Source organism: Scyliorhinus torazame, chromosome 13 (assembly GCF_047496885.1).
Source record: "Scyliorhinus torazame isolate Kashiwa2021f chromosome 13, sScyTor2.1, whole genome shotgun sequence".
Lineage (NCBI taxonomy): Eukaryota > Metazoa > Chordata > Chondrichthyes > Carcharhiniformes > Scyliorhinidae > Scyliorhinus > Scyliorhinus torazame.
Genome location: NC_092719.1, coordinates 211,116,925 through 211,143,481, shown reverse-complemented (window position 1 = coordinate 211,143,481; position 26,557 = coordinate 211,116,925). Strand labels below are relative to the sequence as shown.

At 49.6% G+C, this 26,557-nt stretch overlaps 1 protein-coding gene across 3 annotated transcripts in view; it reads right to left on the bottom strand.

The window, feature by feature from the left end:
* The window catches only part of col7a1 (collagen, type VII, alpha 1), a 404,499-nt gene extending 380,236 nt beyond the window's left edge, over window positions 1–24,263 (bottom strand). For all 3 annotated transcript variants that reach the window (XM_072473023.1, XM_072473021.1, XM_072473022.1), the window contains exon 1: window positions 24,027–24,263. The gene's annotated coding sequence lies outside the window, so the exon portion shown is untranslated. The remainder of the gene's footprint in view (window positions 1–24,026) is intronic.
* Window positions 24,264–26,557: the final 2,294 nt, after the last annotated feature.

Genomic DNA, 26,557 nt, shown 5'->3' with positions numbered 1-26,557 from the left:
GATAAGGAAAACTCAAGCTAAAATCCAGAAACATTTTTATTGGCCTGGGCTACATAAAGATGTAGTTAAATTTTGTCAATCATGTCACACATGTCAAGTGATAGGGAAACCTCAAGCAGTGATAAAACCAGCGCCCTTAATACCCATTCCAGCATTTGAGGAACCTTTTACAAGGGTCCTAATTGATTGCGTAGGACCGCTTCCTAAAACAAGAAGTAGGAATCAATATCTTTTGACTATAATGGATGTGTCTACTAGATTTCCAGAGGCCATTTCAGTACGTAATATTACAGCTAAAAAGATTGTGGAGGAGTTACTTAAATTCATTACTAGATATGGACTACCCACAGAAATACAATCGGATCAAGGATCAAATTTTACCTCGAAGTGATTCAAAGATGTTATGGATAGTTTAGGAATAAAACAATTTAAATCAACTGCGTACCATCCAGAATCACAGGGAGCGTTAGAAAGGTGGCATCAGACATTAAAGACAATGTTGCGGGCTTACTGTCAAGATTATCCAGAGGATTGGGATAAAGGAATTCCATTCGTACTGTTTGCAATTAGGGATGCACCTAATGAGTCAACCAAATTTAGTCCTTTTGAACTAATTTTTGGTCATGAGGCAAGAGGACAACTTAAATTGATTAAGGAAAAATTGGTGAGTGAAAAATCGGAAAATACATTCTTGGATTACGTGTCAAATTTTAGGGAATGATTAAATAGAGCAGGTGAATCGGCTAGACAACATTTGAAAGTTCCACAAAATGTGATGAAACGGGTAGCGGACAAGAAATCCAAAGTTCGTAGTTGTGCCAGTGGGGATAAAGTTTTAGTGTTGTTACCAGTGGTAGGGGAGCCTTTAAAAGCTAGGGAGCCTTTAAAAGCTAGGTTTTGTGGACCGTATCAGATTGAAAGGAAATTAAGTGAGGTGAATTATGTGGTAAAAACACCAGATAGAAGGAAGACTCACCGAGTGTGTCATGTGAATATGCTTAAAAGGTACTTTGAAAGGGAAGGAGAGAAAAATTAGGTTTTAATGATTCTAACTCAAAGTGACGAACCAAATACAGATGACTGTGAATTTGACATACCTCAAATTAAATTGGAAAATGAGGATGTTCTTAAAAATTGGGATAAATTGTTGAGTTACCTTCCAGAGGAAAAACAAACTGACCTGAAAGAGTTATTGATATCACATGGGCAAGTTTGTGGAGATAAATTGGGAAGTACTAAAATGGCTCTACATGATGTAGATATGGGAAATGCTGTTCCAATCAAACAACATCCATATAGACTTAATCCTTTAAAATTGGCACAGGTTAACAAAGAGATTGAGAGTATGCTTAAAAATGGCATAACTGAAGTGGGTTGCAGCCAATTGAGCTCACCCATAGTGATGGTACCTAAACCAGACGGTACCCAACGGTTATGTGTGGACTATAGAAAGGTTAATGCAGTTACAAGAACAGACTCTTATCCTATCCCACGTTTGGAGGATTGCATTGAGAAAGTGGGACAGTCCGCTTTTATTTCCAAATTTTATTTACTTAAAGGCTACTGACAGGTACCTTTATCCGAAAGGGCGAAGGAGATTTCAGCTTTTGTGACTCCAGATGGTATATACCAATTCAAAGTTATGCCATTTGGCATGAAAAACGCCCCAGCCACATTTCAACGGTTAACTAACAAAGTCATTTCAGGATTATTCAATTGTGCGGTATACATCAACGATCTGGTAATTTTCAGCCAGACATGGACAGAACATTTGAAACATCTGATGGAGTCATTCGATCGACTTCAGGGGGCGGGTTTGGTAATAAACCTAGCCAAAGGTGTATTTGGAAAAGCCCAAGTCACTTTCCTTGAGGAGTTTTCGATACCCTAGAGACAAAGGGAAATAATGCAATTTCTTGGCATGAGTGGATTTGATCGATCATTTGTGCAAACGTTTTGGAGCGTGATTGCTCCACTGATGGATTTGCTGAAGAAACGTCGAAAATTTCATTGGACAGCGGACTTTCGACAGGCATTTGACTGCCTGAAAGCTGTGATAACCAATGCTCCTGTGTTGGGGAATTGCAAAGGACTGTGTGATCAGATTGAACTAAAGTATATGACTTTAAAGAGAAATGCCGAGGCATAGAGAAATGGACGGATCATGCAGAGACCTTCTTGTTCAAAGAGATTATCAATCGAGAAGAATTTCAGTAAAGGAAAAAGAACGAAAAAAATGGGCTATATTATTATACCTGTTTGCGTGTGTTGTTTTTTGGAACGATAAAGTATTTTTATTGTGCATTTTTTAAAGGATGGTGAAAAGGTGAAAAATGAAACCATCTTGAAGTTGATGGGTTTTTTTTCTTGGGGGGGGAGGTGTCATGAGAATGTCGCTTCAAGAAATGGTTAGCTGCTCATGGTACTGCAGTGATGTCAGAGTGTGGGTGGAGCTGAGCTCTGGTTCTGCTTTTTATTTTCACTTTGAGAAAAGCTTGGGTGTGCCTGTCTTTTTGGTTTCGTTTTGCAGTGTGTTGCAGCTGAAGTCAGCCAAAGCAGCTGTATTGTTGAGCTCTCTGCCATGAAGGACTACCTCTTAATCATTTGGTGAATTCAGAATTATAAATGTTTTCAGTATTGAATGTAAACTCTGATGTGCTTCTGTTTAAAGGTTTGTTAAATCTTTTGGGTGTAAAAGGACAGCATACAGGTTACTGAGTGTTGTATTCTTTGGGGGTTATCTTTGAATTAATGGTTGCTAAGATATCCACTGTTTGTTTTAAAAAGGTTAACTTGAGTTCATAGAATAAACATTGTTTTGCTTTAAGAAAGAACGTTTCCATTTCTGAAGTACCACACTTGTAGAGTGGGCCGCGTGCTCCCCATACCACAATCTATTCAAAATTGTGGGTCAGGTGAACTCCATGATGCACTTTGGGGATCTCTAAACCCTGACCCATAACAATCTGAATAGCCAAAATAACCAATCCAGGCCTCAGTTTAAAACTCGTCAAACAGCCAGAACGCTTTGGATGGAGCTTAAAGAAAGTGACCTAGAGCAAAATCGAATCTCAATGCTGATTAGAAGTAAGAATCTTTTGGCACCTAGTTCTGAGGCAATGGCAGTCATTAAGTTTCAGTGACGGTCACCACATGTATTCAGCTCGAAATACAGGACCAGCTCCCCTGCTTTTCCCAATAAATTGAGCAAACAGGACTTTCCTCTCAGACAATGGAGTTGGTTGGGATGGTGGGGTACCGGAATCCTTTGGCATCCTACCACCTCCGCCCAAGTTAGGCTCTGAACACAAAGGCCCAGAGTCGACCTTCCCACCCTGTCATCTATTGAGGCCCCTTAAGTGGCCAATTAACCCAATGACAGGAGGCACCTGTCTCCAACACACCTGCAAAACAGGTAAAACCATATAGTCATCTTGTAACCTTGAGAGAGGGGATCCTTCAACCAAAGGCAGTCAAGTTGACCAAGGTACTGGACAACAGGTGGGGGAGATCAGCTGAGAGCCCCCCCCCCCCACCCTTGCCCTTGCAGCCGGTCTGGTGCATCCCTCTGCATGTGAGCCCCACATGCGGACTCTACACAACGCCCCCCCCCCCCCCCACCCCCCCCCCCCCCCCCCCCCCCCGCTCCACACTACCATCACTTGACTGATGGCATAGGTCGCTCTGCGATCCTCAAATTTCCTGTTGCCTGTCCTTCCAGCAGCAGCCACGGCCTCGCTAGTGGCGCTGCTGAGCACAGGCATTGCTGATTGTGATTGGCCGGCAGCTCTGGATCGGCACGACTTCCGCCCCCCCCCCCCCCCCCCACCCTCCCTCTCCCAGGGTCTTGATTCTAGGGCAAAGGCCTCACCACTGCCCGATTGGGCTTGTGACTGGCCGGGCTTTCCCGGAAATAGGCAGCGGCGGTCCCTGCCCTGTTCCAGTTGGTAGGCACTACCTACCCTGACGTCCCGACAAGATTCTGCCCAATGACTGAATAATCTGCCAGCACCCACCAACCAGGCTCACCCACAAAGAAGGCGAGGAACAAACGGGAGGACCGAAAACTGGATTTGTGGATCAAGAAGAGTCACTGTGTTCAATAAAGAACGGGAGAAATTCGAGGTGGAAAGCAAAATCCCTGGAATCCCCTTCCCTACAGCACTGTGGATGTACCTACACCACACGGACTGCAGTGGCATCACTTTCTAAAGGGGCAATTAGGAATAGACTGCAAATACTGGTCTAGTCGGTGATGCCCACATTCCCCCAATGAATGCATTTTAAAAGTCATGAAGGAAAAGCTTAACAATAATACACGATTAAAAAAAGAAATGCCTCAAACAGGTTTCCGAACCTGTCCAGTGCTGAAGAATGCTGAGAGCAGCTGGTTTCAGTTAAATCATAATTTATTCCACAGATTACATTCCATTTTCCGTCCACAGTAAGTTATCTCTCGTCCTAGTCGAGTGTAAATTGACCCCAGAACAGACAAGCTGTTACACGAATCCGGACCTCCCATTTTGCAGCGTTCCTACTTAAAGGAAATTGGTTCAACAAGTTCTCCTATTCTGACTGCAGCTCGGCATATTTCAGTCAGCGAGCGTCAGGTTAAATCCATTCCGCTTAGATTCACTCCCCCATGCATGCTTGGAGTGCAGGAGTGCTGCGTTGCTGCCTGTGTGGAGCTCCAATGCATGGAGGATTCAACTCGTCGGCCTCTTCCCGTCCACAGGGGCTTTGGCAGAAAAGGTACAAGCCAATATTTTGTCCAAACCATTGTTGTATTGAAGAGCTAATACCTGCTGGCTATCCGACTGCAGAGGCATCACAACCACACCTGACCCTCTCTTTGTGCAAAATTGACCGATATACCTTGCCCCAGGTATCGCGCAGCAATCACCAGAATCAGCAGTCCTGGCTGATATTTCCCCCCGTCTCCAGCTCAGATGGGGCATTTTCACACCCTCACCCCACTCCCACACCAGCGCCACACCTTTCACTAACAAACTCAGCACAGAGCAGAAGCCAGTACAGCTCTCACCAGCCACTCGTGCTTTGAGTATAGGCAATGAGGCTACTTTGTAATCCACAATAACAGAAGCTACCTGGCATTCATCTCAGGGATTTCTGCTGGGGCCAATGCAAGGACAAACCACACAGATGCCGGCCCATGCTGGTGGGCGGCACAGCAGCACAGTGGTTAGCACTGTGTCTTCATAGCGCCAGCGTCCCGGGTTCGATTCCTGGCTTGAGTCACTGTCTGTGCGGAGGTCTGCACGTTCGCCCCGTGTCTGCGTGGGTTTCCTCCGGGCGCCCTGGTTTCCTCCCACAAGTCCCGAAAGACGTACTGTTAGGTGAATTGGACATTCTGAATTCTCCCTCTGTGTACCCGACCAGGAGCCGGAGTGTGGCGACCAGGGGATTTTCACAGTAACGTCATTGCAGTGTTAATGTAACACTAATAAAGATTATTATTCTTATAGTTCCAGGCTAGATCGCGACTCAAACATCAGCAAAGCTACGTCATTAAGTTATCTCATGACTGGGAATCAGGAAAGGCCATTCGGTCAGACTCTGAGCACCTCACACCTCTCTCCACTCTGCTTCAACCCCGGGTGGGACTCTCCCAGCCCTGGGCTGGGCCGGAGAATCCCCGCGACCTGGCCACGCCGCCAACACGCAACTTTCCGCCGAGCGGAGAATCGGCGTCATTGGCGCCGGCGTGGTTGGCGCGGCGCTGGTCGCGGGCCGCTCTATGCGGCTGGCCCGCCGGTTCTCTGGGCCCGGATGGGCCGAGTGGTCGTAAGAAAACAACCGAGTCCCGCCGGCGCCGTTCTAACCTGCTCTGAGCCGGCAGGACCTCGGCGTTGATGGATCGGGTGGCGGCCTGTGGGCGGGGGGGGGGGGGGGCCTGTGGGCGGGGGGGGGGGGGGGGGGGGGGGCACCGATAGCCTGGCCCGCCTCTCTGGCTGGCGACCTCCTCTCCTACACGCCGGCCCCTGTAGTCCTGCGCCACGTTACGTCGGGGCCGACGTGTTGAAGGAGGCCGCTGCGCATGCGCGGATCCCGCGGCGCACTGTTCGCACCGGGATCGGCAGCTGGAGCAGCACAAACCGTTCCAGCGCCGTGCTGGCCCCCTGTAGGGGCCAGAATTAGTCCGGTCGGCGGCCCGTTCACGCTGTCGTAAAACGCGTTTACGACGGCGTGGACACTCTGTCGCGGGATGGGAGAATCCCCCCCCCCCCCCCCCCACCTCTGAACAATCTTTTAGTTTACCCATCTTATCTGGTTTGAAGTTCATTTTTAATTTATCCGTTCACGTGTTGTGGGTGTCGTTGGTCAGGCCGGCAATTGTCAGCCATCACTGATTGCCCTTAAACTGAGCAGCTTGCTTGGGAAGTTGAGAGTCAACCCACACTGCCGTTGATCGGTGGTCACGTGTAGGCCTGACCAGGTAAGGACAGCAGATTTCCCATTAGTGAACCAGATGGGGATTTTTTGTGGGGGACACAATTTTCATGGTCACCAATAACATGACGAGCTTTCAATTCAGGAGTGAAGGAGAAGGAAACGGGCTGGCCAGCCAAAATATTTTACTTGCCAACCCCCCCCCCCCCCCCCCCCCCCCCCCCGCCCCCTCTCACCCCAACACAATACCTGCCTGGCAGATTTGGGTAGCACGGTAGCACAAGTGGATAGCACTGTGGCTTCACAGCGCCAGGGCCCTAGGTTCGATTCCCCACTGGGTCACTGTCTGCGGAGTTTGCACATTCTCCCCGTGTCTGCGTGGGTTTCCTCCGGGTGCTCCAGTTTCCTCCCACAGTCCAAAGACGTGCAGGTTAGGTGGATTGGCCATGATAAATTGCCCTTAGTGTCCAAAAAGGTTAGGAAGGGGTTATTGGGTTACAGGGATAGGGTGGAAGTGAGGGCTTAATTGGGTCGGTGCAAACTCGATGAGCCAAATGGCCTCGTTCTGCACTGTATGTTCGATGTTCTAAACCCCCACAACACCCCCACCTTGCTTTAGCTATCTTGCCACATTTTGCAAAGCTGAGCCTGAAAACATTCTGGGTTGTAGAGCCCTGATCCGAAGCACAAGGTGCATTTCCAACATGTTGACATAAGGGGATAAACTATGAAGAGCAAGTGAGGCATGTGCACAAGGATGATCACATTACCAGGATCAGTCAGGAGACACAGAGGATCTGTCCTGAACAGTTTTATCCGCAGAGCCAACGGGGAGACCCAACAGTTTCCTGTTCTGACTCCCGAAAGGCACGTCCCCTCACAGGCCTTGCTGAGACACTCTTGGTTTTGAATGAATGCTTTATCAGGCACTCGCCCAGCGAGGTGACACATGTCATCTGAATCAGATGTGGGCAGCCCCTGTTACGTTACAGGAATGCAACGGAAGACAGCTGCAAAATTCAGAGGACCCTGGACTGTTGAGGCCCACGGATTTATTCAGCCCATCCTGCCTGCTGGCTCTTTGGAAGAGCAGGCCCGTTCACATCCATATCCCTGTTTTATTTGTCCGTAATCCTATAAATTCCTCATCCTCAAGGCCCCTGTCCAAATCCCTTTTAAAATAATTTGTGGAATCCGCTTCCTCAGGTAGAGCAGTCCAGATTCTAACAATTTGGTGAAAAGAATTCTCGCCTCCCCTCTCCCGTTAATTATTTTGAATCAATGACCTGCAGTTAGCAACACACTCGCCAAAGGGGACTGGTTTACACTAGGTCTTTTTTATAATACAGAGCTTGCTTTTTGCTGAATCGAGGCATGTCGAAGCTTTTCATCTTGCACTGATTATAAAGGTGTTTCCGATATTCAAGGGCAAGAATTCCGGGATCAACATCTGCGGGGTGAGACCCGAGTTTTAGAGTTCACAGCCATACACCCTCCAGATCAAGTCTGACCAAGTTCTCTCTAATCGGGTGGCACAAGTCAGGAGTGTGATGGAATACTCTCTACTTGTCTGGATGAGTGCAGCTCCAACAACACTAAAGAAGCTCGACATCATCCAGGACAAAGCAGCCCACTTGATTGCTCCCCCTTCCACAGACATTCACTCCCTCCACCACCAATGAACAGTGTCAGCCGTGTGTACCATCTACAAGATGCACTGCAGTAACTCGCCAAGGTTCCTCAGACAGCACCTTCCAAACCCACGACTACTACCATCCAGAAGGACAAGAGCAGCAGATACCTGGGAACCCCACCACCTGGAGGTTCCCCTCCAAGTCACTCACCATCCTGACTTGGAAAATATATCACCGTTCCTTCACTGTCGCTGGGGCAACATCCTGAAACTCTCTCTCGAACAGCACAGTGGGAGTCCCTACACCTCATGGACAGCAGTGGTTCAAGAAGGCAGCTCACTAACACCTTCTGAAGGGGAACTCGGGGTGGACAATAAATGCTGGCCTAACAGCGACACCCACATCCCGTAAATTAATTTGAAAAAAGGACACTTTGCAATAATGCCGAATATAAGGAAAAAACAATATTAATTTATATACCTTACATTGGTATTCTTGCAAAGTGTACTGATGAGTGCAAAATTGAAAGCTTCGACATGCCTCTCTTCAGCAATACCCAGGGACAGGTTTTCTCCATCAACTTCATCAAAACCGATCATAAGCTTCAAACCCTCTGTTATGTCACCCTAACCGCGTGTTCCAACCCCCTCCTCAGAACTTTCCCCACTATCCGCCAAGCTCAGGCCCGAATGGCACAAAAACGGTATTGGAGCAGCAAAGTAAACCATGCTAATAGCTACACCAAAAAACAATTTAAAACAACAGCTCATAACGTGGCTCATTTACTCTTGCGAGATGTGACACACATTCACACACTCGTTCTCTACAAACTGAAGTTAGATGAACAAAACGCGGCTGAGCTTTAATTCCTGAAATTCTGATTCCCAAATCTCTCTCCAACTCTCTCCTCCTTTAAGATGCTCCTTAAAGCCTAACTCTTTCACAAAGCCTTTGGTTCCCGATCCTAACTGCTGCATATTGCACTGAGTAAGGCGAATGCTCAGCAGCAGGCAGCCATCATTGAACTTATTTGAGTGACAACTCACCAAGGGGAACAGAGGGGATACTATAACAAAATGCCCAAATCTTGCAAAATGCTACAATTCCTCCCCACTTAACAACAGCTGATACGTTAAAATGGAAAATGACACACGTACATAAATTCCCAGAATGCAATATGGTCTAGCCTCAGAAACACTCGGAAGCTTGGGGAGCCTACAGTTCCTGTTGCCTTCTCCATGGCAAAGCCATGGTAAGCAGAGTTGACTTGTCAACCAATCAGCATCCTTTTCTCCTGCAGTAAAAATGATTGTGATAGTTTGAAATTTGGTATTCTTGTGTTTGTCCCGATGCATTAAAGACGAAAAGCTTCAACAACACGCCCCTCTTTTCAGCAAGGGGGAGCTTGCTTTTGGATTAAGGCCTACTGGTGCAGCAACCTGACCTGAGGGACACGTTTGCCCTATGGCTCTCCATAGTCAATGCCCCCAGAGGGCGGGATAGATAGGACCTCGATTATGTAGAACCCTGACTGAACAGACTAGAACGACGGCACCCAACTGGCCGCTTTGCTGATAACACTGTTTTGGAAAAGCAAAAACGAGGCCCTCTCAAGGCTGAACGATGCCTAAAATCTACAAGCTATAACATTGTAAAAGAGGAGGTACTTCCGGGATTCAAGGGCAAGTATTCCGGGATCAACGTTTGCGGGGTGAGACCCGAGTTTGAAAGCTCACAGCCATACACCCTCCAGATCAATCTGACCAAGTTCTCTCTAAGCGGGTGGTATATTTGATTCAAACTTATGTTAATAAACACGTAGCTAACGTCTCAGAGAAATAATAAAAGCAGTATAAAAGTAAATTGACCTGGCTGTGAGCATTCAACTCGTCTGCTTTCATCAGTTGATGCCTCACATTACGCCACCAACAAAGCTGAACCTTTTCCCAGGTGCATGTTTAAAACACTAACTCGTGAGGTGAGCAACCTGTTGTAGACTATGGGGTTATTCGGACAGAGATAGAAAATTGTCTCACTTGTGGTGAAGAGAAACATGGAAATACAACTTCCTAGATTGTCAGCCAGCAAATACTTCTGCAAAGACCTGCTCACAATCTGTACACTTCTTTCTGCAGCACCATTCAATGTGGGGTGATATTTTGGTATTAGAGTGTGTTTGACTCCATTCTTACTGATTTCTGATGTAACCTGTGAACCTCTGGCAACCCATTAATTGTAAACCAACTTTTCAAAATCCCAATAGTTTGGGCTCTTATGGTGTTGAGAATAGACTCAACGTTAATCCACTTGCTACAGCTATCGACCAACGCAAGATGCTCTTCCTCGTTCATCTCAAAGTAATCCGCACTTACTCGGTTCCACTGTTTTTCCGTGTTTGACCACAGAATGAAAGAGATTTTGGTTGGATTTCTCATTCTCAGGCAGACTTCACAGCTTTTCACCTTCATGATTGTGCCTATTCTTTCTAATCTCTCCATTTCTTTACAGATGAGCATAAGACTCAAGCCTAGTACTGCGAGATATCAGCTCTGTACTGTCCTATATCTTGATTTTGGCCTTGGGATACCTAATTTCATCATTGGCTTCTCCTTGCTCAAAGACCACTTTGTACTCTCTTAGCACCTCAATGACAGACACACTCTTACCGACTGTGATTAACCCGGCCCACTGTAACCATATTATCTTAAGCCAATTTCTTCCCATCAGGGAGAATTTGTTTCCTTCCACTACTAACAACGGCAAGTAATAAGATGTATCATCATATTCCACCCTAACACTAACTTGACCTCACACTGGAATAATGTTATTGGAATAACTACCGGGTTTCACAACACGTTTGTGTAAGGGGAGCTGAGTGAGGAACATCTTGTTCTCTCCCGAGATCGCAGACGTGGCTGCAGCTGTATCAACGATGAAAGTAAGTTGTGAATCACTGACTTTCCTTTCTGCTGTGGGCACTGGAATCTTTTCTTCAGCTTCCATCTGCTGTTTGTCTTCATCGCTACAGCTCTTGATTCTCACGATCAATAATATCAACTTCGCGCTCCACAGTTACCGTCTGCGCATTTGAGGATTTCCAGGATCCTGAACTAGCTTTAGGTTAAATTTGATTTATTATTGTCACATGTATTAGTATACAGTGAAAAGTATTGTTTCTTGCATGCTATACGTGTCATGATATCCATATTAACATATCATGGTGCAATCACACACACACACTGATGGACAGGTCGACGGACCAATCAACACACACGCAACATCACAGCCAATCACCAGTGAGAGCACACGCACTATGAAACAGAGAACACCACAGTTCCCGCTCATTCTACCAGGAGATAGCTCAGAGCACAGAGCTCACAGCGCGCCACTCAGACATAGACCATGTGCCGAGTGCCTCACTAAGATAGTGCTAGGGCTGGGTCCACAGGTTAGCTGGTGAAGTACGAACCACAGCCAGAAGTTAATAGTTATTATTGTACAGAATAATAAAACAGAGTTGTACCATCTACAACCGTGTTGGTTCGTTTGTGTATCGGAACACCCAACACGACAATATGGACAACGTATGCCATACATAGGGAAGGAAGGAGAGACTGCAGAATATAATGTTACAGTCATAGCTAGGGTGTAGAGAAAGGATCAACTTAATACGAGGTAGGTCCATTCAAAAGCCTGATGGCAGTCGGGAAGAAGCTGGTCTTGAGTCGGTTGGTCCGTGACCTCAAACTTTTGCATCTTTTTCCTGTCGGAAGAAGGTGGAAGAGAGTATGTCCGGGGTGCGTGAGGTCCATAATTATGCTGGCTGCCTTTCCGAGGCAGCGGGAATTATAGACAGAATTGTAGATTGACCACAAACTCGACCTGGTGGGTGACTGTGAGCTGGAGCGTTACCTGACGTGGAGCGTGACTGTCCCCTCTACAATAGTCCGTTATCTGGATATGGCTGACTTTCCCACAGACTAGCACTTTGAATGGAAATGGGGATTTTTAAATGTTTGGCCGCTACCAAAGGAACGGTGGCATTTAAATTTCTGTCTCTGAGTCTGTGAACTTGGCCACTGTGACCTGGATCTCACGGAAATCCAGTGGACCACCCCTGCCGGCTTGGGAAAAGAACTGGCTTACAATTTGCAAATATCTCTTTCTGCCACTCCCATGGCTGTGGCCTCATCACAGGCCTCCTTCCGTATCAGCTTATAAGCTGCCCTGCATTTTATTGTTCTTTAGGCCTCAAACAAGGTCGATTTCTACGTTTCTGGCAGACCCACAGTGATGTGAGAGTTTCCTTAATTGAAGAATGTAATCTGTAGCAGTCGCACTTGGCAACTGCTTCCTTTGGCGGAATGCCACACAGCGCAATCTACCAGTCGAAAATCCCATTAATTCCAGTTTATCCCATGGTACTGGGGCCTCTTGGACAACACTGGTTAGACACCACCTTAAAAACATCATTTCCCTGGCCCTACACTCATCCCTAGAGCATCTCGACAACAAGGACTCCTACATCAGACTCCTATTTATTGACTACAACTCCACCTTCAGCACCATAATCCCAGCCAAGCTCAAATCAAAGCTCCAAAAACTAGGACTTGGCTCCCCGCTCTGAACTGGATCCTCAACTTTCTGACCAACAACCACAATCAGTAAGAATGAACAACAACACCATCTCTACAATAGTCCTCAATACTGGGGCCCCGCAAGGCTACATACTTAGCCCCCCACTCTACTCCCTGTACCCACACGACTGGTGGTAAAATTTGGTTCCAACTCCATCTACAAGTTTGCTGACGATACGACCATAGTGGGCCGCATCTCAAATAACGACGAGTCAGAATACAGGAGGGAGATAAAGAACTTAGTGGAGTGGTGCAGCGACAACAATCTCTCCCTCAATGGCAGCAAAACTAAAGAGTTGGTAATTGACTTCAGGAAGCAAAGTACTGTACACACCCCTGTCAGCATCAACGGGGCCCGAGGTGGAGATGGTTAGCAGTTTCAAATTCCTAGGGGTGCACATCTCCAAAATTCTGTCCTGGTCCACCCACATCGACGCTACCACCAAGAAAGCACAACAGCGCCTATACTTCCTCAGGAAACTAAGGAAATTCAGCATGTCCACATTAACTCCTACCAACTTTTACAGTTGCATCATAGAAAACATCCTATCGGACTTCCGGTTGCGGCTATGCGGAGCTAAGCCGCACGTTTCGGCAGCTCCCGCGACAACGGACTTTCGGGATCACTAGAGGAGCCCCAACGGAGCTTTTTTGATCGGATCCCATGTGGGAAGGTGCAGTAAGGTCCCCCCTTACGATATATGGCCGAGATCAGCTGTGGAGCGGTAAGAAAAGAGGCTCTGGAGCAGCGGCAAAATCGAGGGGGAAAAAGCAGGATGGCGGAGGGCGGAGATCGAGCAGCATGGGGGCCGGACCAGCAGGAGTTCCTTAAGCGCTGTGTGGAGGAGCTTAAAAAGGAGGTGCTGGCGCCAATGCTGTTGGCGATCGAGGGGCTGAAGGAGACCCAGAGGACCCAGGTGGTGGAGCTTCGTGAGGTGAAAGGCAAAATGAATGACAACGAGGACGAGATCCTGGGCCTGGCGGTAAAAATGGAGGCGCACGAGGCGGAGCACAGGAGGTGGGCCGAGAGAATCGAGGTCCTGGAGAACAGGTCGAGGAGGAAGAAACTCCAGATTCTGGGTCTTCCTGAAGGAGTTGAGGAAGTTGACGCCGGGGCGTATGTGAGTACGATGCTCCATTCGTTGATGGGAGCGGAGGCCCCTCCAACCCCCTTGGAGTTGGAGGGGGCTCACCGGGTCCTGGCGAGGAGACCCAAGGCCGACGAGCTGCCAAGGGCGATAGTGGCAAGGTTCCATCGCTTCACGGATAAAGAAAGTGTTCTGAGATGGGCCAAGGAGATGCGGAGCAGTAGATGGGAGAACGCGGTGATCCGAGTTTACCAGGATTGGAGCGCGGAGGTGGCAAGGAGGAGAGCTGGCTTCAACCGGGCCAAGGCGGTGCTGCATCAAAAAAGAGTCAGGTTCGGCATGCTGCAGCCTGCGCGACTGTGGGTCACTTATCAGGACCGACACCATTATTTTGAAACGCCAGAAGAAGCTTGGGCCTTTATCCAGTCGGAAAAACTGGACTCGAACTGAGGGGCTGTGGTTGTGGGGGGGGCGGAGATGTTGGTTGTAAATGGGGGCTGTAAACAGGGGCAAAGAACACTTCATGGGTGGGGCGATGGATGGGGATGTGGGTAGAGATCTGGTTAAAATTCCTAAAAGTCTTTTTTTCTTTTCTGTAGACGAGATGATGATGATGGGGAATGTGGGCGTCGGTGCTGGAGGGAGGTGGGACTCGGGGGACTCGGGAACTGGGATAAAGGCCGCAACAGGAGCTGCGACACAGGGGGCGGGTCTGGTCCAAGAAAGCGCGGGCTTTTTCCCGCGCACAAAAAGGGAGGGGGGGATGGAGGAAGGTAAAGAGGAGGAGAGACTCCCACACGTGGGAGATCAACGGGGAGGCGGGGGAAGCCGGGGTCAGCAGAAGTCAGCTGACTCACGGAAGCAATATGGGGGAGCAAAAGAGCTAGACGGGGATCTAGCGGGGGGGGGGGGGTGGGGAGGAGGAGGAGGAGGGGGGGGGGAGAGGTTTTTTTTTTAGGGTTGCTGCTGCACTGTCCGAGGAGGAACTGAAAATGGAAGAGGTGGTCAGGGCGGGGGTTCCCCGCCTGGGGGACTGGAGGGTGTGGGAGGCGCGAGAACGGGACTGGCCTAAGATAGGAGATGGCTAGTCGGCGGGGGGATGGGGGTACCCCCCCAATCCGGCTGATCACGTGGAATGTGAGAGGCCTAAATGGGCCGGTTAAGAGGGCCTGAGTGTTCACGCACCTAAAGGGACTGAAGGCAGACGTGGCCATGCTTCAGGAGGTACATCTGAAGGTGGCAGATCAGGTCAGGTTAAGGAAGGGTTGGGTAGGACAGGTGTTCCATTCGGGACTGGATGCGAAGAATAGAGGGGTGGCAATACTGGTGGGAAAGCGGGTGTCGTTCGAGGCCAAGAACATAGTAGCGGATAAGGGGGGCCGATACGTGATGGTGAGTGGTAGGTTGCAGGGCACGGAGGTGGTACTGGTGAATGCATATGCCCCAAACTGGGACGATGCTGGATTCATGAAACGGATGTTGGGGCATATTCCAGACCTGGATGTAGGGAGCTTGATAATGGGTGGGCATTTTAACACGGTGCTGGACCCAGCAATAGATCGCTCCAGATCTAGGACGGGGAAGAGGCCGGCTGCGGCCAAGGTGCTTAGGGGGTTTATGGACCAGATGGGGGGCATAGATCCGTGGAGATTTGCCAGGCCTTTGGCCAGAGAATTTTCTTTTTTCTCCCACGTACATAAGGCCGACTCCCGGATAGATTTTTTTGTTCTGGGCAGGGCACTGATCCCGAAAGTAAAGGGAACGGAATATTCTGCCATAGCCATTTCAGACCATGCCCCGCATTGGGTGGAGCTAGAGCTGGGGGAGGAGAGGGACCAACACCCATTGTGGAGGCTGGATGTGGGACTGCTGGCAGACGAGGAAGTGCGCGGGAGGGTGTGGGGGTGTATCGAAAGGTATCTGGAGGCCAACGACAACGGGGAGGTGCAGGTGGGAGTAGTATGGGAGGCGCTGAAGGCGGTGGTTAGGGGAGAGTTAATGTCCATCAGAGCTCATAGGGCGAAGAGGGAGGGCAGGGAAAGGGAGAGGTTAGTAGGGGAGATTTTAAGGGTGGATCGGAGCTATGCAGAGGCTCCTGATGAGGGACTACTCAGGGAGAGACGAAGCCTCCAGACGGAGTTCGACCTGTTGACCACAGGGAAGGCAGAGGCACAGTGGAGGAAGGCACAGGGGGCGACATATGAATATGGGGAGAAGGCGAGTCGGATGCTGGCACATCAGCTCCGTAATAGGATGGCAGCGAGGGAAATAGGCGGAGTCAAAGATGGCAGGGGAACTACGGTGCGGAGTGCGGGGAAAGTGAATGACGCTTTTAAGGCCTTTTACGAGGAGCTGTATAGGTCCCAACCCCCAGGGGGAAAAGAGGGGATGCGGCGATTTCTGGACCAATTGAGGTTCCCAGGGGTGGAGGAGCAGGAGGTCGTTGGTTTGGGGGCGCCAATTGGGGTGGAGGAGCTGGTTAAAGGACTGGGGAGTATGCAGGCAGGGAAGGCCCCGGGGCCGGATGGGTTCCCGGTGGAATTCTATAGGAAGTATGTAGACCTGTTAGCCCCGTTGTTGGTGAGGACCTTCAATGAAGCGAGGGGGGGACCCTGCCCCCGACAATGTTGGAGGCGATGATCTCTTTGATCTTGAAGCGGGATAAGGACCCACTGCAATGTGGGTCGTATAGACCGATCTCGTTCCTTAACGTGGATACTAAGTTGCTGGCAAAAATGTTGGCCACGAGGATTGAGGACTGTGTCCCAGGGGTGATTCACGAGGACCAGGCGGGATTCGTAAAGGGTAGGCAGTTAAATACTAATGTGCGAAGGCTCCTAAATGTGATAATGATGCCATCGGTGGAGGGAGAAGCGGAGATAGTGACAGCCATGGATGCAGAGAAGGCCTTTGACCGGGTAGAGTGGGAGTATCTCTGGGAAGTGTTGAGGAGGTTTGGGCTCGGGGGAGGGTTTATCAGTTGGGTTAAGCTCCTGTATAAAGCCCCGGTGGCGAGTGTGGTCACGAACCGGCGGAGGTCGGAGTATTTCCGGCTGTATCGAGGGACCTTTGGCCATGGCGTTAAGGGAGTCGGGGAAATGGAAGGGGGTGATTCGCGGGGGAGAGGAACATCGAGTGTCGCTGTATGCAGACGACCTGTTGCTGTACGTGGCGGATCCAGTGGAGGGGATGGTTGAGGTCATGCAGATCCTACGGGAATTTGGAGACTTTTCGGGCTATAAGCTCAACGTGGGAAAGAGTGAGCTCTTTGTGATCCACCCGGGGGGACCAGGGAAGAGGGATAGACTACCTACCGTTGAGGAGGGCGGAAGGGAGCTTTCGATCCTTGGGGATTCAGGTTGCTAGGAGCTGGGGGGCACTGCACAAACTTAATTTGACGCGGTTGGTGGAACAGATGGAGGAGGACTTTAAAAGGTGGGACATGCTGCCACTCTTGCTGGCGGGTAGGGTACAGTCGGTTAAAATGGTGGTCCTCCCAAGGTTTCTTTTTGTATTCCAATGCCTCCCAATTGTGATTACTAAGGCCTTCTTTAAGAGGGTAAGTAGGAGCATTATGGGATTTGTGTGGGCAGGTAAGACCCCGAGGGTAAGGAGGGGGTTCCTGGAGCGTAGCAGAGATAGAGGAGGGCTGGCGCTGCCGAATTTGGCTGGTTACTACTGGGCAGCCAACGTGGCAATGATCCGTAAATGGGTGATGGAGGGAGAGGGGGCAGCATGGAAGAGGCTGGAGATGGCGTCCTGCAAAGGAACGAGCTTGGGGGCGCTGGTGACGGCACCGCTGCCGCTCTCGCCGACAAGGTACACCACGAGCCCGCGTAGTGGCGGCAGTGCTAAAGATCTGGGGGCAGTGGAGACGGCACAGGGGTGCGACGGGAGCCTCGGTATGGTCCCCGATTAGAGAGAACCATCGGTTTGTCCCAGGAAAGATGGACGGGGGGTTTTAGAGCTGGCATCGGGCAGGGATCAAAAGAATGGGGGACCTGTTCATTGACGGGACGTTTGCGAGCTTAGGGGCGCTGGTGGAGAAGTTTGGGCTACCCCCGGGAAACGCTTTCAGGTACATGCAAGTGAGGGCATTTGTGAGGCGACAGGTGAGGGAAGTTTCGCTACTCCCGGCACCGGGGATTCAAGAGAGGGTGATTTGGGGCGTATGGGTCGGGGAGGGCAAGGTGTCGGCGATATACCAGGAGATGAAAGAAGAGGGGGAGGCTTTGGTAGAGGAGCTGAAGGGTAAATGGGAAGAGGAGTTGGGGGAGGAGATTGAGGAGGGGCTGTGGGCTGATGCCCTAAGTAGGGTTAATTCCTCTTCCTCGTGTGTCAGGCCTAGCCTGATACAATTTAAGGTGGTTCACAGAGCGCATATGACGGGGGCGAGGCTGAGTAGGTTCTTTGGGGTGGGGGACAGATGCGGGGGGTGCTCAGGAAGTCCGGCGAACCATGTCCGTATGTTTTGGTCCCGCCCGGCACCGGAGGGGTTCTGGAGGGGAGTTGCGGGAATAGTATCTAAGGTGGTGAAAGTCCGGGTCAAGCCAAGCTGGGGGCTAGCAATATTTGGAGTAGTGGACGAGCCGGGAGTGCAGGAGGCGAAAGAGGCCGGCATTCTGGCCTTTGCGTCCCTAGTAGCCCGGCGAAGGATCTTTTTAATGTGGAAGGAGGCGAAGCCCCCCAGCCTGGAGGCCTGGATAAACGATATGGCAGGGTTTATCAAGTTGGAGAGGATAAAGTTTGCCTTGAGAGGGTCTGTGCAGGGGTTCTACAGGCAGTGTAGATATAATGTGAGTTGGGCATGGAGACAAAACCCACCTTGTTCTGTTTAAAAAAAAGGGAAAAACTTTTCTGTTGAGTAAGTAGTTTCACTGTAAGCTTTGGGATATGTTGATTGTTATTTTTTATTCTCTGTATTTCTATTTTTGTTATGTAAAAACGCTCTTTGGAAAAACTTTAATAAAACATTTATTTTTTAAAAATAAAAATAAAAAAATTAGCAAAGGTCAGGACCCTTTAAATCGTTTTTTAAATATTTTATTTTGTTGAGGGTCTTATGGTGAATCCAAGATTTATCATGTTACTGTTCCTGACCACCTCCCTTCCCCCACCAGGGCCTCCAATCCCTAACCTCATTTGTCCCATTAATCAGCATTCCCCCCCACTCCCCTTTCCAGTATCCACCAATCACCCCCCCCCGCTCCACTCCCCCTCCACTCCCCCCCCCCCCCCCCACCCTCCCCCCCCCCCAACTCCCGCCCGCTGCCCTCGCCTGGCTTTTCCATCCTGGCCTCAATCTGCACCCCTATTTTCTATATCATTTCCAAAGTGTCATGTTCAACTCGAAATGTTAACTCTGTTTCTCCCTCCGCAGATGCTGCCAGACCTGCTGTTTTTTTTCCAGCACTTTCTGTTTTTATTTCCCTATTTTCTAGTCACCCTCTCTTCCCGACCCCTATTCCCCAGTCTCCGAATCTTCTCAAGCTCCTTGTCTGCTTCTTGTCCCCCGAGACCCCCGTGCCGGGGCCTCCGTTCCGCAGTCTCTCTTTCTCCCTTTAGCCCAGCCATCCCCTGACCCCCATTTTTCCTCTCCCCACAAAGCCCCACCTCCTGGACTCGTATCGCATCATTCCTGACTCCCAGTCTGGTGGGGAAGAGCATAACTAAGGGCCATCAATATCAGACAGTCACCAAGCAATCCGATAGGGATTTCAGAAGAAATGTATCGATCCAGAGAGCAGTACAAATGTAGAACTCGCTACCACAGTCAGTGGTTGGAGCCAATAGCATAGACGCACTTAAAGGGAATCCAGACAAGTATATGAGGGCTAAGGAATAGAGGTTAGCCACATCTATTCAGATGAGGAAAGGTGGGAGGAGGCACAAATGCAGCATAAAGGCAAACGTGGGTTGTTTGGGCCAAATGATCCACCATTATCAAGATTGGTGGTGGGTAGCAATCTTGTTCAACAGAAGAGTTTTTACATATTTAAGTATTACCGGACGATGAAATTGGACACTAATGCTTATCCTGATAACAGGTTTATTCACAGAATGCAGCACTGCATATGCCTGCTTCCTGCCTCCCAACTCAGTGTGTCTCAGCAGACTCTCTTTATAAGTACTCTAAGTTCTTAATTAAACAATGCCCATCACCTCTGTATGTCAACAATATAATTAATAAACCAGTAACACTCCATGTTTAAATCCAAAGAGAGGACAGTGGATTACATGGGCTCCATTTTCCGAAATTCATGTCAGGTAAGTTGAGGCAGGTGGTTGCTGGGGGTGCTGTTATTACTATTACATTTTAAATGGTGGCCTTTAGCCAAGGAAGTTTGGGAATCACTGCACTGTATCTCTGGATGCCCCCTGGTGTGTTTCATCCACTGTTCCCCTTTGAGTATCCCCAGAGCACAACCCCAACCCACCACTGACAGCCATGCCATTGGCAACTCCAAACTCTGGCCAGCCGTCGCCAACTTCCTCCCCATTAGGTCCCCCCTCCCTCCATCTTTCAGACCAAGTTCATGGTCACCTCTTCCAAATCCCTCTATCTTCTGAGCCGGTCTTAGGATCAGCGGGCACAGCGGGCAGGTGGCATTGGAATGAGTATTGTAGTGCCCCACTCGTGAAATCATCGCAAGGTCCTGGCATTCACCTGTATGCAACGAAGAAATGGGCAGACACCAAGGCAACTTTCCCAGCTGGGGAGGCAAGGGCCTGGATTCTCCGTTCCTGAGACTAAGTGCCGGCGCCAGCGGAGCATGTGTGGTCTTTCACAACCAAAGAATCGGCGTGAACCCCTCACCGATTCCGGTACCGGTGAGGGGCACGCACCGGCAGCAACTGAACCTCCCGCCTCCCGCGCCGAAAATGGCCGGAGAATGGCCGGGTCCCAGGACACGCATGCGCACAGCTGACGACCTCCAGCAGTCGTCGCTGTACACATGGTCATGCGCGGACCAAACCTGCCGTCCGCGACCCCATAACCCACCCAGCTCCTGGCCATTCCCCGCCAGTCCCCCCCAGCCAGTGGTACGGATCCCGGCCAAGTGTGGCGGCACTGGACACAGTCCGCAGGCGGCGCGCCGAGTACCCGACCGCTGGGACCACACGTGTCCCGCGCCGTCGGGAACTCGGCCCATCAAGGGCGGAGCATCGTGGATAGGCTGGCCGGTGACACGCCAACACCATTGAAGCGCCGCGCGTCAAGATGGTGCCAGTTTCGAGGGGCGGAGCTTGGCGGACCGGCATCAAAACGGCGGCGGCCCCGATTTCGGCGGGAAAATCCATTCTCCGCCCGATCGCCGAACACGATTTCAGCGTCGGCCTACGGAGAATCCCGCCCAAGGTTTCCAATTAAATGAAAGTGTAAAGGGAACAAAACCAAAACCCTGGATGTCACAGAATCCCTGCAGCTTTTCAAACCTCACAGACTCACACCGAGGGAGTTGCAACAAGTTTGATTCCCCAATACTTTAGGCACAGCAAATGCAGGAGAGGAAGGCTAGGGAGGGGAGTTCCAGAGAGGAGGAGGGGGGAAGGAATCCAAACTGGAGCCAAAACAAACAGGAACTGTTAACCCACTCACCACAAATAGAGTGGAAACCTTCATTGTGCAATCTTTGGACGTATTCCTAATTGGAAATGTCTGCTGTACATTCACCACTTGGCACGCAATCAAAATGCAAGTGTCGCATGTTAGAGATAACGCACACATTGTCAACACTCACATTGTCTTAACTTATCGTGCGGTGAGTAGTCACCTGTATTGGGCCGTAATCAATTAAGTCAATTATGAAAGCCCCACTTATAACACATTATAACACATGTGGAAGATACGAAAATTGATGGGGTGGTAAACAGTGAAGAGGATAGCCTTAGATTACTGGAGACAGATGGGCTGGTCAGATGGGCTGATCAGTGGCAAATGGAATTCAATCTGGATAAGTGTGAGGTGATACATTTGGGCAGGACAAACAAGGGAATACATGATAAACGGCAGCACCCTGGGAAGCACTGAGGATCAGAGGGATCTTGGTGTGCATGTACATACGGTCCCTTAAAGTGGCAGAGCAGGTACAATGGTTAAGAAGGCACATGGCAGACTTGTCTTTATTAGCCGAGGCATTGAGCGTAAGAGCAGGGAGGTTTTGCTGGAACTGTATAAAATATTGGTTAGGCTAGAGTAATGTGTGCAGTTCTGGAATCCACATTCTAGGAGAGATGTGATAGCACTGGAAAGGGTGCAGAGGAGATTTAGCAGTATGTTGCCTCGGCTGGGGAGTTTTAGCTCTGAGGAGAGATTGGATAGACTGGGGTTGTTTTCCTTGGAGCAGAGGAGACTGAGAGGGGACATGATTGAAATGTATAACATTATGAGAGGCATAGATAGAGCAGACAGGAAGAAACATTTCCCCTTGGTGGAGGGATCAATGACCAGGGGGCATAGATTTAAGGTAAGAGGCAGGAGGTTCAGAGGCGGTGAAAGGGAAAACTTTTTCACCCAGAGGTTGGTGTGAGTTTGGAATTCGCTGCCTGTAAGAGTGGTGGAGGCAGAGACCCTCATAACATATAAGAAGTATTTAGATGTGCGCTTGCGATCCCAGGGCAGACTTGGCAACGGGTCAAGTGCTGGAAAATGGGATTAGAAAGATTAGGTGATTGTTTTTGCAGACGCAATGGGCCGAAGGGCATTTCCTGTGCTGTATGATTCTATGAGTCTAAACCCCCCCACACTTCCCCAGCAATTGTGAATTCTGACAATGGTTATCACTGTTGTGATATTGGAGTGTGCAGCCAGAGGCAAGACATGGCCTGTGGGAGTTTTGTTGTTCATTGTTCCCTCCCTTTTATCACATTCTCTTTGACACTGTGTTTCACAGGACCAGAATTCCCAAATTCAGGAAAAATATGACAAGTATCTACCATTTGGGACCATGATCAGCCTTAAGGCACTCACATGGTTTGAGAAGGCACCTTATCCCCTACCAGAAATAACCTTGTTAACACCCTCGAGGGGCTGGATGGGGGAGTGGAGTAGATTGGATCATCTATTCCCTCCTTGTAAACTGCCCCCTTCCCTCTGCTGTTTTCACCAGGGGGAGTGGGGTTATGCTAATATTTAACATTTCCTCCATAGACTTCAAGGGTGACCTGAACCCAGCCAGATGTTGAGATGGGAGAGTTTGGGTACGAGAGGGACCGTCAGCCTGTATCAATCTTGGAAAGTATCTAACGTCTGATACAAGACCAGAAACTGACACACAGAGGTGGGGGACAAGGTAAGACCTAATCCAGGTTACCAAAATCAACTGCCTATTGCTTCTGGCATTGAATGCCTCGATTGAACCTGCCTCCACCACACTTCCAGATTCGAACCGGAATGAAAGTCACCATGGTCCCCAAGGACCATTGTCCACTCCCCTCTTTCGGGAGCGAGAGAATTCACACCTCTTTAACCTGAGATTATCCCTCTCTCCAGTTGCTCCACTTGGACCTGTCAGGACTTAATTACCTGCAAAGACTCGCATTAAAAGTGCTCCTAAGGAAGGAGCAGTGCTCCGAAAGCTAGTGATTCGAAACAACCCTGTTGGACTTTAACCTGGTGTTGTAAGACTTCTTACTGTGCTCACCCCAGTCCAACGCCCGCATCTCCACATGATGTCCCCAGCTCGTCCTCCAACTGGTCTTATAGGATCTTTTGAAGATTCCCCATCAGAGGGCGGATAGGAGACCGGTTTAACCTTCCTATCCGAGTATGAGAGCACCTCCGGCAGTGCAGCACCCCCTCAGTGTTACATGTGGGAGCACAGGGGGCGAGAAAACCTGCTGGGGCAGCCGGTGTTAATTTCAGGGTTGGTTAAATCTCTCCAACCCTGTGAGTGAGGCTTATTTTCTGTTTAAAGTAACCAAAGCTCTTGGATTTTAACAAAGATCTCCTTGCTTGACGCGCGGGGGGGGGGGGGACAACTTGAGAAATCCCTAAAAAAAAAACAAGCCCCGGAGGACAAAACTTTACAAAAGTTGGAATGTGTGTGTGGAGGGGGAGGGATGGGGTTGAATGTGGAAACTGATTGAAACTTTCCTGTTCACAATTCATTTCAGATGCATGTACTCTCTTTCCATCATCCCTGCACTTTCTGCAACGACAAAAAACCTGGGATCTGATTTTTTTTTTAAAGGATCAATTCGATTGCTGATCAGAAAGCGTTAGAAATGCAGCAGAAAGCTGCGGGTCACATTACCTGGGTTCGGTAGCAACGGCAATGCTCGTTCTGCAAAATAAGCCCACGTCCCTTACGGTCACATCAACTCTTGCGTTCTCCCAAAAGTCGCCAGATAACAGGAAAGTTTGTTGAATGAAGTTGCACTCACACTCCTGGCTCGCTCCTCATGATGACTTCCTCCTCCTGACTGTGTATTGCACAGCCTTTGGTGTGGAGCAACTAACTCGCCCCAGGCTCCTGGCTGCTACCCCTCAATCTTTTTTCTGGGGTGGGGGGGGGGGGGAGGTTAAATAATATGATCAAGTCCGAGTTGTTCCGTCTCATCCCTCTTTGTGTGTGCGGTGTGTGTTCAAGTCCTGCCTTAAAGGGTGCAGCCAATAGTATTCACAGAAATATATTACAGTGCCCCCCCCCCCCCTACTCCGTTACAGGTGGGATTTATATATGTGTGTGGATTCTGACATATACACAACCACAACTTAATTACAGCTCTCTTTATCCTGGGAATGTTTTCAAATTCGAGAGTTATTATCAAATACAATAGGATCCCTACCTGACGCCAAGCGTTAGATCTGTGATAAATGCTCCCATGTTCCATTTTTGTTCCATTTAAAATAAAAAAACGTTCCATTTTGAAACGCAGGGAGATAGGGGCAGAGAAGGCCCTCGAGCCTGCTCCCTCATTCAGCGACCTTAACCCACCTTGGAGGGAGGACTTGCGTTTAGATGGCGCCTTCCGCGTCCACTGGGCGACCCAGCTCGTTTCGCAGCCAGCGAAGCACTTTTGAAGCGGGGTCACTCTCAAAATGTACGGAACGCTGATTTGCACAAAGCAAGCTCCCACAAACAGCATAGACTAGGATGCCGTAAGTGTGCAGGGAGGCCATTCCGCCCATCGAGTCTGTGCCAACCTTCTGAAAGAACATATAACATAGAATTTTTAGTGCAGGAGGAGGCCATTTGGCCCATCGAGCCTGCACCGGCTCTTGGAAAGAGCACCCCACTTAAGCCCCCATACCCGTAACCCAGCAACCCTACCCAACCCCTTGGGCAAGGGCAATTTAGCGTGGCCAATCCACCTAACCTGCACGTCTTTGGACTGTGGGAGGAGACCGGAACACCCGGAGGAAACCCACGCAGACACGGGGAGAAAGTGCAGACTCCACACAGACACCCAAGATCGGTTTGGGGTGGCACGGTAGCACAGTGTTTAGCACTGTTGCTTCACAGCACCAGCGTCCCAGGTTCGATTGCTGCTTGGGTCACTGCCTGTGCGGAGTCTGGCTGACCCAGCGTGTGAGACAACAAGCCACAGCCAACACCATACTGTTACCCCATATCTCTTAATCTCTTGCTTAAGAAAAATCAATCAGATTTAAATTGATTTTATTCGTTCCAGCGATGTAGGCATCACCGGCAAAGCTTGCATTTGTTATCCTTCCCTACCTGCCCTCAAACTGAGAGGTTCAGAGTCAGCCACATTGCTGTGGATCTGGAATCATGTAGAACAGACCAGTAAGGATGAGAGATTTTCTTCCCTAAAGGGGACATCAGCAAAGCAGAAAGGTTTTTACAACAATCAATGGTGGCTTCATAGTCAATTGGTAATTAAATATATTAATTGAATTAAAATTCTGCCAGCGACCAAAGTGCCTCTCCTCCCAGAGCATTAGCGTGGACCCTGGCATTACTAGTCTGGCAACATTACCACTGCATCACCCCCAACCCCCCCCCCCCCCCCCCCCCCCCATAAACTTACGGTTGCTCTGACATCAATTGCTGTTTGTGGAAGAGAATTCTAAACTTCTACCAGCGTTTGTGTGGAGGAGCGTTTTCACATTTCACTCCTGAAAGGTTTGGCTCTGATTTATAGACTGTGCCCCACTTCGAACATAGAACATACAGTGCAGAAGGAGGCCATTCGGCCCATCGATTCTGCACCGACCCACTTAAGCCCTCACTTCCACCCTATCCCCGTAACCCAATAACCCCTCCTAACCTTTTGGACACTAAGGGCAATTTATCACGGCCAATCCACCTAACCTGCACGTCTTTGGACTGTGGGAGGAAACTGGAGCACCCGGAGGAAACCCACGCAGGCACGGGAAGAAGTTCTTTGGGACCTCCCTGTGCTGACGAAATGCGAGTACTCTCTTTTGTTTCAGAAACAGCAATGAAATGATTGAGCAGCACGGTAACATTGTGGATAGCACAATTGCTTCACAGCTCCAGGGTCCCAGGTTCGATACCAGCTTGGGTCACTGTCTGTGCGGAGTCTGCACATCCTCCCCGTGTGTGCGTGGGTTTCCTCCGGGTGCTCCGGTTTCCTCCCACAGTCCAAAGATGTGCACGTTAGGTGGATTGGCCGTGATAAATTGCCCTTAGTGTCCAAAATTGCCCTTAGTTTTGGGTGAAGTTAGTGGGTTATGGGGATAGGGTGGAGGTGTTGACCTTGGGTACGGTGCTCTTTCCAAGAGCAGGTGCAGACTCGATGGGCTGAATGGCCTCCTTCTGCACTGTAAATTCTATGATAATTGCTTTTGGCAACT